This window comes from Tiliqua scincoides, chromosome 4 (genome assembly GCF_035046505.1).
Source record: "Tiliqua scincoides isolate rTilSci1 chromosome 4, rTilSci1.hap2, whole genome shotgun sequence".
NCBI lineage: Eukaryota > Metazoa > Chordata > Lepidosauria > Squamata > Scincidae > Tiliqua > Tiliqua scincoides.
In genome coordinates, this window is record NC_089824.1 from 118813194 (window position 1) to 118824518 (window position 11325).

An 11325-nucleotide genomic window follows, 5' to 3' on the forward strand; every position below is an offset into this window, starting at 1 on the left:
GGGTTTTTTAAAGCAACACAATCATTTTGCTTTTGGTTAATGTAGTTATTTTGTACATAAATAGATATATCTAATCTAGTTTTTGTATTGAATGAAATACAGTACAAAAAATGAAATGACTGCTTAGTTTTTGTATTGAATGAAATTTTATATACCCTTTTCTGATATTTGCAGTGTCTTATGGAGCTGTATTGTATTATCATATGCCAACATTTGTAACAGTAATATCTTACTACTACATACTTTAAAAGAATAAAATATGAAATACAATGTATTTCAATTTCTCTCATAATATCTCCACTTTATGGCTTGGTGCAGACATAATAAGTTGTTAAATGAGCTTAACAAACTCACAAAAAAACTCACAAAACAACTCATCTGTTCCACAAAAACTTCTTGTAAGGCACACTCTTTTTAGCAAAAAATGTTTTTCTCATAGGGTCCCATGTTATAATTTCCAATTAGTGAACCCCAAAATTCAACCTGAAAATTCAGATATCGTACAGTACAGAATAACGGAAATACAATTCCTGCTCTACTCTTTATCTGATTACCTAGTTAATGCTCACCAAACAATGAATACCTTGGTTGTCTATGAAGGTGTTGTGTCTGGTATTGGTGTCCAGCAATGTTGTGAAGACAATGGTGGTGATGGCCTTAGTGAGTCAGCTGGGTATCTTTCATCATCAAATAGGCAAATCAACCTCAGTACCGATTTCCATAGCTGCGGATTGAGAAGTGGACTGTTGATATCTGAGAATCTGCCAGAAGTTGATATCTGAGAATCTGAGGGAGATGTCTGTATACATTCCTTGAGACTGTGTGATGACGACGGACTTGTCTACTGTTTGTTTTGTTGATTTTTTTAAAAAATCCTCATTCTTGGTAATAGCCAAGAACATTGTGCAACATTGTGAATGTTGAGCTTCAAGTTACAATCCAATGTCTGAATTGCTGTCTTCCGCTCTCTTGTGCATCTGATTAGCCAGTGAACAATTCTGACAGTTTCTGTGTCAAATTACTTGGTTTCTGTGACATCCTCCTCCTCAAAATTTTCTTGCACGAATTCTTCGTTAATTCATTTCTGGGTGAAGCCAAAACCTCCTGAACATGGTTATTATCAAGCTCTTTGTAGCCTGCTTGGTTTGCAAGCTGTAGAATCATATTTTGAATGTCTGCAAGCACAGTGGTTCCGAAACTGTGGGTCAGGACCCACTCGTGGGTCGCAACCTGATTTTTGGAGGATTGCCCAAAGGTGATGACAAGATTAAAATGCCGCAAGCCCTGAACCTATTCAAAAATCAGATAGTGTAGCTGCTAACTGCCCTGCAAGGAGCTGTGCTCCTGCAGTTTGCAAGCATGTGTAAATACAGGGAGATAAATATTTGTGGGTCACTTTTTCTGGTTGTTATTATAAATAAATTGCATGTAATAGGCCTTGAGAGTAGTGAGGACGCCATAATACTATTGGGAGGCAGAGAAAACAACTCTTATGTTTGGTACTACATCTTCAATAATCCTAGGATGACCAGAGGATTATCCAAAGCCAAAATTTTCTTGTCATCGAGGTAGTACAGTGTTCAGCAATGAATGGTGAGATATTCTCTGATGTAATGTTGGAAATTCTGTGGTGAACCTTCTTGTTCCAATAGCAAAGGACAGGTATTTTTGGTTTCAAAAAGGTTTTGCAAAGGGTTGTATGAACAGTACATCAAGAGAAGTTTAAGCTTCCAGTCACCCTTGAGATTGGAGAGAGTGAGAAGGGAGATGTGTTCCATCAGTACTTTAACTCAGTTGTTCCCACACATTTAGCACCAAGACCCACTTTTTAGAATGAGAATCTGGACCCACCGGAAGTGATGTCACGACTGAAAGTTACATCATCAAGCAGGAACATTTTTAACAATCCTAGGCTGCAGTCCTACTCACACGTACCCAGGAGTAAGTTCCATTTACTATCATTGTTAAAAGAATATACATAGTAGTTTGTTAAAAGTAAAGATCTGTAACATTTTCTCAAATGAAGTCATATACCATGGTAGTATCAAGTCTAATATATTAAAAATAAAATATTGAAATGAATGGGGAGCCACCTGAAATTGGATCACGAACCACCTAGTGGGTCCTGACCCACAGTTTGAGAAACACTGCTTTAACCTATTTTTGCCCAGCCCACAAGATCTACACATTTGGTCCCTGTTGCATATATGCAATGTTGGCAGAAATGGCTTTAAACCCAAGAGCCTGTTTTTCATCACAAGAAGTAAAGTACAAACAAAGTCTGCTTTGGTGAATAATCTCGTTCACTGATAATTGTTTAAAGCACAGCAGGGAAAGGTGGTCACTGCTGTAGTATGGGCACCATCTTCTTTTCCACTTGACCAAATTTTCACTTAAGCTCTGACAAATTGGTGACATGCATGGAGGACCATGCAGTTCTAGAATAAAGAACTAGAATTTATTTGGGGTCTGGTACTTCTGAATGGAGACAATTTATAGCGGTTTGGGTTGAAATACAGCCATGTTTCACAAGGAGGGTGAGGTAGGACAACTTTCAATTGTCTTGGTCTGACCCATTAAGGAAGGAGCCATATTCAGTCCACCTGAAGACCATAAAATGAACACTGGCGGAATTAAAATACAATGCCAAACCATGGCTTGTTTAGCTCAGACATGGTTTTTGTTATGTCTGGAGGAGCATTTTTTTTATATGACTCCCCATCTACAGTCTGAAATGGTACAGCCCTGCTTCTAGTCGACCATTTCTGTAAGTAAGAACTGGACATTTATTACAAGAAAGAAAGGTCAGACGAAGACCTTGTTTGGGCAGATGTACAAGAACACATGATTTTCTACAGCTGTGCATTTCAGACAGATTTTTGTTTCCATTCCACATGGCCCTCTTTGATGCCCCCCCCCTCGCAGGGATTAATGAAAAAACTATTGCACTGGCCTGACTGAACATTAATATTTCTTCCCTGAGGCAGGACTTTGAGAGAAGAAAAAAACAAATCTGGGATTGATTCCTGTAAGTGTAGCCACACACTGGCTTCTGAAGAGTATGTCCTGCCTCCCTCCTCTAAGGAAACTAAGAGCCCAATCCTATGGGTTAACTCAGAAGTCCCATTATATTCAATGGGGCTGACTCCCAGGAATGTGTGGATAGGATTATAGCCTAAGGTCATACATTTCTTTTTTCTCCCTTCCTCTGCTGCCATAAGTATCAAACCATCTTTAGTAGTACTTGTGGCTCTCTTTCTTTCATACATACATGCATTTATTTTGATTCCTCTTATTATCAATAAATTGTGTATTGAAATTGTGTATTAAATTGAAAGAGCCTATTCCGTGGCGGTGGTAGCAGCGAAGAGATCGTTCTTCTCTGCTACCATTGCGTCTGGTGACAACCGTCCGGCAGAGCTGTTCCGTGTGGTGCGGGGCCTCCTCCATCAGGCCCCCCCAGTAGACCAGGAGGAATACACGGTCAGCCGCTGTGACGTGTTTGCGCAACATTTTGCAGATAAAATCGATCGTATTCGTCACAACTTGGATGCCACATTGACAGTGTCTGACGATGTCCCCTTGGCAACTGCTTGTCCTGTGTTGTGGGATTCTTTTCAGCTTGTACAGCCTGAGGATGTGGACAGACTCCTTTGGAGTGTGAGGCCATCTACCTGCCTGCTCGACCCTTGCCCAGCTTGGTTGATAAGAGCTGCCCGGGGTGGGCTGGCTGAGTGGACAGGGAGGGTGGTCAACTCTTCCTTGATGGAGGGGACGTTACCACTCACTTTGAAACGGGCAGTGGTTCGCCCCCTCCTGAAGAAGCCCTCCCTGGATTCCACTGTGTTGGATAACTACCGGCCAGTCTCCAACATCCCGTTTCTGGGCAAGGTAATTGAGCGGGTGGTGGCGTCCCAACTCCAGAGGGTCTTGGATGAAGCGGATTATCTGGATCCTCTTCAATCTGGCTTCTGGCCGGGCTTTGGGACGGAAACCGCCTTGGTGGATGACCTACGCCGGGGACTGGACAGGGGGAGTGCGTCCCTGTTGGTCCTGCTGGACCTCTCAGCGGCTTTCGATACCATCGACCATGGTATCCTACTGGGCCGATTGGCCGAGTTGGGAGCTGGAGGCACTGTTTTGCGGTGGTTCCACTTCTACTTGGAGGGTCGGTCCCAGATGGTGGTGCTGGGGGATGCCTGTTTGACACCCTGGCCCTTGAGATGCGGGGTGCCACAGGGCTCAATTCTGTCCCCCATGCTATTTAACATCTACATGAAACCGCTGGGAGAGGTCATCCGGGGGTTTGGAGTGGGGTGCCATCAATATGCCGATGACACCCAGCTCTCTCTCTCCTCCAGACTCCAGGGTGGCGGTTGAGGGCCTGGAGCGCTGTCTGGAGGCAGTGAGGATCTGGATGGGGGCTAACAAGCTGAAATTAAATCTGGAGAAGACAGAGGCTCTCCTGGTTCGGAAATCCTCGATGCAGGTGCTGGACTATCGGCTTGCGCTGAATGGGGTTGCACTCCCTCTGAAGGAGCAGGTCTGCAGCTTGGGGGTCCACCTGAACTCACAGCTGCTCCTGGATTCCCAGGTGGCGGCTGTGGCTAGGGGGGCCTTCACTCAGCTTCGGCTGGTGCGCCAGCTGTGGCCGTACTTGGATCGTGCAGACCTGGCCATGGTGATCCATGCCTCTGTGACATCGAGATTAGATTACTGTAACGCGCTTTATGTGGGGCTGCCCTTGAAGACGGTTCGGAAACTGCAACTAGTGCAGAATGCAGCGGCCCGTGTGGTTACTGGAGGTAGGCAGTTCGACTCTGTCAGTCCGCTTCTCCAGCGGCTGCATTGGCTGCCTATTCGTTTCCGTGCCCAATTCAAGGTGCTGGTATTGCCCTTTAAAGCCCTATACTGCTCTGGACCAGGGTATCTTAGAGATCGCCTGCTCCCGTACAATCCGGCTCGTCCTCTTAGGTCATCAGAGAAGGCCTTTTTACAAGTGCCGCCGCCTAGGGAGGTACGTGGGGCGGCTGCAAGAAATAGGGCCTTCTCAGTAGTGGCACTAACGCTATGGAACTCCCTTCCCCCTGACTTAAGAATGGCTCCCTCTCTTGAGACCTTTCGGCGAGGCCTGAAGACCCTTCTGTTTAAACAGGCCTTCTGAGTTCTCGGCCTTTTAACATCTTTTTAACATCTTTTAATATTTTTTACAGGCCTGATTCTTTTATGACTTGCTGCTACTCTATGCTCTTTTTACCTATTTTTTACTCTGACTGCTGTTTTTTATGATGTGTTAATATGTTTTTATTTGTTTTTAAATTATGTTTTTAATATGTTGTAAGCCGCCTTGAGTCCCTTTGGGGAGAAAGGCGGGATAAAAATAAAGTTTTATTATTATTATTATTATTATTATTATTATTATTATTATTATTATTATTATTAAATTCAAACTATGTTCTCTCTTTTCCTTGAATTCTCAGCTAATTGTGCCATGACCAATGGGCAAAGATCCTTTGGCTGCAATCCTAACCACACTTTCCTGAGAGTCTGCCCCATTGAACAAAATAGGAGTTACTTCTGAGTAGACCTGGTTAGGATTGTGCTGTGTGTGTGTTTGTTTTAGTACACATGTAGGTACCTTTCTATGTGTGCCCAAGAAAATGTGTCAACACAATGATCATACAATTGTAGTCCCTAAACACAAACCTCTTGAGACAATAATAATCATGTCTGAGTGGACCAAAGAGATGACAGCAGATGCTAATGCACCTATGGAGATAAAGTACTGTTCAGGCCAATAGCATACAGATATAGCAAAGTATATACACTCAGTGCCAGAGAAGAAGGTCCAGGTTATGTTGCATTATCTGCCAGACAGAACAACCAAGCTTCAGAAAATTAAGGAGTTGACTGAAAAAAGCATACAAAGTCAGTCAAGGAAGCAATAGTAAAAGGATGGCCTAGGGATGCACAAAATACATGCGTCACACTGGAGTGTCAACAGCAGCTTTAGGCAGGTTAGCTGTGTGTTGACTGGCCAAGAACAAACTCACAACTTTGATCCTTGTTAGAAAGATTATACTTGCCAGTCAAATGAGACGGTCAGCCAATGAGAATCGACAGAAAGCAATTCTTTTCCTACATGAGTCCTACACTCAGGGGCAGCCACCTGTGTGTGGCCCCCCCCCCCAAACTGTCTGCCAGCCCAGCAGGGAAGGGTGCCCGCTGGGCTGGGGAGCAAAATCAGGTGCCAGGAGAACACCCAGTAGGTGGGGTGCCAACGAGATCGGCTGGAATGGGAACCCAGGCCTATCCAGCTGGTAGATCTGGGCTCCAAATCCAGGTGGACCTGGGTTCCCATTCCACCCAGTGGCTCACAGTCCAGGCAGGAGCCCAGGTCTACCTGCCTGGTTGACCTGGGCTATGTAGTTGGTAGTGATCATGGCCTCCTCCATACATTGGATCCGCCCCTGCCTACACCAGGCCATGGGAAATGATTACCCATGATTACCATTTGGGCCATTACCTCACATGCACTTTTTAAGTACATAGTGTCTTCCATTCTACCATAGAGATAAAACCCTTTCAGTTGGGCCCCACAGCTCCTAAAGTGGACCCTGATGTGTTGAGGTTACTTCCAATGCCAATGTTACTGGTTCTCAGGACATCACATGAATCATGCCTTAGGAGAGTCTAATCTTCACCCACTACTGGTCCATTGGTACATGTTTAACTTTAATAGTGTGTGTGTGTGTGTGTGTGTGTGTGTGTGTGTGTTTTGCTTAATGTGGCCTGTTTAGCTTCTGGGAACTTTCTCATGTTAACTTGAGGCCCTCTCTATCATAATGAAGAAAAATTCCTAAATTGCCATGGCACTTGTAACAAAGCTGTGGGAAAGGAAGAGCAATTGGTATATAATGCAATTTCCCCTACCCCCCCAGGTCAAGAATCCTCATGTATATCTACTAAATCTCATGTGTCATAATTTGTATCTTTGCCACAATTCAATCCTAAGATTTGCAGGGTGACATCAAAGCAGCTGTGAAAACAGGGCTCTTGACGCTATGTTTGCCATGATGGAGGGAAATGGGATGTTAACTGTTTTTATTAAATGACTTGACAGACTTTTAAATACAGAGCAAGGACTTAAAGTGGTGAATCACAAAGAAGGAAAGTCAAAAAAGAAAGTAGTTTAGATGTTGATATTAAGTTGCGTGGTGATGAGGGCTTGGATCATTCCAAGTCAAGGGGTCACAGACTTGGAATGAATCCTGAAGGATATATCGCACAGTTCTACACTGCTATTGTGTTACAATAATATTTGCTTTATTCTTCTTCTCCCAACATCTCAGTTTTTTGAACTTTACAGAAAAATAATTAAGACTAAGAAGTAATGTGGGTGTCGGAATAAGATTGTATTTTTGCATGCCTGTGCATTTGTGCACATTTGGGGGGGGGGGTAAAGAGAAGGGATTGCAGGAACTAACTAAATAAATAAATTCCAAGACAGAATGGATCAGGCAGGGCCAGCCCATCCAAGAAACCAAGTGAAGGGGTTGCCTTAGGAAGCAGATTGGTGGTGAGGCACTCATCTCTGTTTGCCTGCTTGCCTCCACTATTCTTCCTTCCACTTCCTGGACTGGAAAAGGAAGAAGGGGACAGAGAGGAAGAGGAAACGGAGAGGACAGTGGTCAGCTAAAACATTGGAGAGTGGAAGGAACAGAGGATGGCATATCATCCAATAAGGGGACAGCATTTGGCATGGTGCTTCAGGCATCAGGAAGCCTTGGGCTAGCCCTTGGGATGAATGTGCAAAATCAGTTGATCTTATGCTGTGCCTGTTTTGGGAAGATAGAACAGTCACATAAGATGTGCAAATGTGGTGGTATCTAGGGAAAATTCAACCTCTTCAACCTCTCCAGACTGAGAGCAAAGTCCAAAGTCCAGCTGAAATGTCTGCATGACTTCCTCTTTGCCGACGATGCAGCTGTCACTACCCACTCTGCCAAAGAGCTCCAGCAGCTCATGGATCGTTTTAGCAAGGCCTGCCAAGATTTTGGACTGACGATCAGCCTGAAGAAAACACAGGTCATGGTTCAGGATGTGAACTCGCCTCCCTGCATTACAATCTCTGAGCATGAACTGGAGGTTGTCCATGACTTTGTGTACCTTGGCTCAATGATCTCCGACACTCTTTTTCTCGATACCGAGCTAAACAAACGCATCGGTAAAGCAGCTACCATGTTTTCCAGACTCACAAAGAGAGTCTGGTCCAACAAGAAGCTGATGGAACATACCAAGATCCAGGTCTACAGAGCTTGCGTCCTGAGTACACTTCTGTACTGCAGTGAGTCATGGACTCTTCACTCACAACAGGAGAGGAAACTGAGCGCTTTCCACATGCGCTGCCTCCAACGCATTCTCGGCATCACCTGGCAGGACAAAGTTCCAAACAACACAGTCCTGGAATGTGCTGGAATCCCTAGCATGTATGCACTGCTGAAACAGAGAAGCCTGCGTTGGCTCGGTCATGTTGTGAGAATGGATGATGGCCAGATCCCAAAGGATCTCCTCTATGGAGAACTCGTGCAAGGAAAGCGCCCTACAGGTAGACCACAGCTGTAATACAAGGACATCTGCAAGAGGGATCTGAAGGCCTTAGGGATGGACTTCAACAAGTGGGAAACCCTGGCCTCTGAGCGGCCTGCTTGGAGGCAGGCTGTGCAGCATGGCCTTTCCCACTTTGAAGAGACACTTGGCCAACAGACTGAGGCAAAGAGGCAAAGAAGGAAGGCCCATAGCCAGGGAGACAGACCAGGGACAGACTGCACTTGCTCCCGGTGTGGAAGGGATTGTCACTCCCGGATTGGCCTTTTCAGCCACACTAGACGCTGTGCCAGAACCACCATTCAGAGCGCGATACCATATCTTTCGAGACTGAAGGTTGCCAACTATTAGGGAAAACTGAACCCATGACAAGCACTAAAATTGCACTTCTGTCCAAAAAAAGAAGGGGTGAGTATGGGGTGGGAAGCCAGCACTGTTCATCCCATCAAATGAATGTATTTAGCAGGCTACAAAGAGAAGAGGAGATGGTGAAGAAGCCAGTTCCACAAAGGGATTTATGCAAAAAATCAGTTGATGCTAAGGCCCCTTAAAAAAGAAATGAAAAATAGTGTTCCGACGTGTGGTTGGCCTGTTGCAGTGCTGTGCGACAATGGCCAGTCCCGGAAGCTCCATCTTGCCTTTTTGGAGGTCCCCTGAAACTGGTGCAAAAATGCACCTTCATTAGAATACATAAGTTTGTGCCTGCTGCCCCCCAGGACAGATGTCCCTGCTTGCCACACCCTAGGTACACCACTGAGGAAAGGGCACCTTTCCATATCCTTTTGGTTCATTCAGCTAGGTGTTTCCTTAGTAGGGTTGTCAGGTCTCCTCTGGCTCATGTCCCAAGAATTAGGATTGGAGCCTAGGAGCACCTGGCAGGGGATGCCTGGTGGGGCACAGGAAAGAGGCTGATGATGTTCGGTGATTAAAGAGTAGAGGCTGAGAGACACAGGGAGAGAAATAGTGCTCATAAGCAGAAAAAAGCCCAACTCCCTTCATTTGGGCCTTTCACCCTAAAATTGCACCTCTTTTCCTGGAAATTAATCTGGAACAGGAAATGGAGCCCCTAAAAATTCCATCAAACTCAGACCTGGCAAAGATGTTCTACCACCTCAATGCAGTCATAGGTGAACAGAGCCCTGGCATGATTTTCTCCTGCAGTTTAAAATTCCAGTACAATTTCTGACTTTCCTAGACAAAGCAGAGAACTACAGGCATGTTTGTTTTGCCTCACACCAGAGACCACTTGTGGTCGTCTATGTTTAAATTCAAACAAACAAATTGGACAAACCTTCTAATGTAGTAATGCATGGGGCATTTGACCTTTTAAATAAGGCAACATTTGTTCATTAAGTAAAGAAGGCTTATAATTTCTCCTATCAGTCAATTGCTCACCAGTGCACAGTTTTTGTTTTTAGGAACCTGTGCTCAGCAGCAACAATTATCTCCACAATACCCTTCTCTGACTATTACATTCTGACTGGCAAATATCAACATTTTGCCTGGGTTCAGGGTACCTCAGCATCAAAGTGTGGGCAGATCAAATACTATCTGAGGGCCCGCAATGATCAGAGGCCTGCCTTGCTATGCCAGTCTCTGAGTCCTCCCCACAGTATTGGTGGCAGAAAGGGTGTCCCTTCTACAAATGGAAGAGTCCCCTATTAGCTCCTTTGTCACAATGCAACTTCCAGGGGATGCTCTCAATGTCCAAAGGAGAGGGTGGGAATTGTTATTGTCAATTGCTAGTAAGCTAGTGAAGAGCAGTGGGTCTGAGTCTCATCCGAATGTGCCTTCTAATACCTACCCTGCACATGCCTGATCTCATCTGATCTCAGAAGCTAAGCAGGGTCAGGCCTGGTTAGTACTTGGATGGGAGACCGCCTGGCAATACTGGGTGCTGTAGGCTTATACCATAGTCTTTTGAGACTGAAGGTTGCCAACCATTTTGGTTAGTTAACACCCTCCTTTTCCAAGAAAAACAGCTGTGGTGTGCAAAGAAATGAACATAACTCCTTATCAGTTGAGCAATTAACAAGAATTTATTGCTACCAACACAGACACTCCCTGCAAGTCCTCTTGTCCAGAGGCTTTACCTCCCCAAAACTCCACTTAACTCAGTGGGTAAAGGTGTGAAGCCTCCAGTCCAAGTCCAATCCAATCTCCAAAGCACAGTCCAGTCTTCCCAGTCCAGTCTTCTGCAGCAGTGTCCCTCCTCTCCAGCAGTGTCCTCTCCAGCAGGGTCCTGGCAGTCCTCTCTTCTGTGTCCGCCAGCCGAGTCCTGGCAGTCCCCTTCTCTCATAAGGTCTGGGTCAGGTAGCTTTGCTCCTTCTGAAGCTGCCTTTTATCCTTGTATGTCCCATTAAGTCCAAATTAGGCTCAGGTGAGCCATCTCTTCAGTCCCTGTCCATTCAAAGTCCCATCAAGGTCAAATGAAGCTCTGGTGTTCATCAGAGTCTCCATTGGCCTTGATTGATTACAGCTGTGGAGCCAGCCCTGCCCTTCCCAGAGCTGTCAAAATAGAATACAGCTGTCAACACCACATCATCCACCTGATGATCTTCTGATCTTCCATTACAGTCTGTAGTTGTCATTTTAACAATTCTGCCTCTGCCTGTTGTGCTAATTGCTCCTGAAGTTGTTTATTGTTCTCAGTGGGAGCTTCTGTTGTCTCCAACCCTATGGCATAAGCCAGCCTTAAGAAGGAACTGGGAGCTGCTT

At 45.2% G+C, this 11325-nt stretch overlaps 1 pseudogene; it reads left to right on the forward strand.

The window, feature by feature from the left end:
* Positions 1-10395: 10395 nt before the first annotated feature.
* On the forward strand, positions 10396-10513 carry LOC136649916 (5S ribosomal RNA; annotated as a pseudogene).
* The last annotated feature ends 812 nt before the right edge of the window (positions 10514-11325 follow it).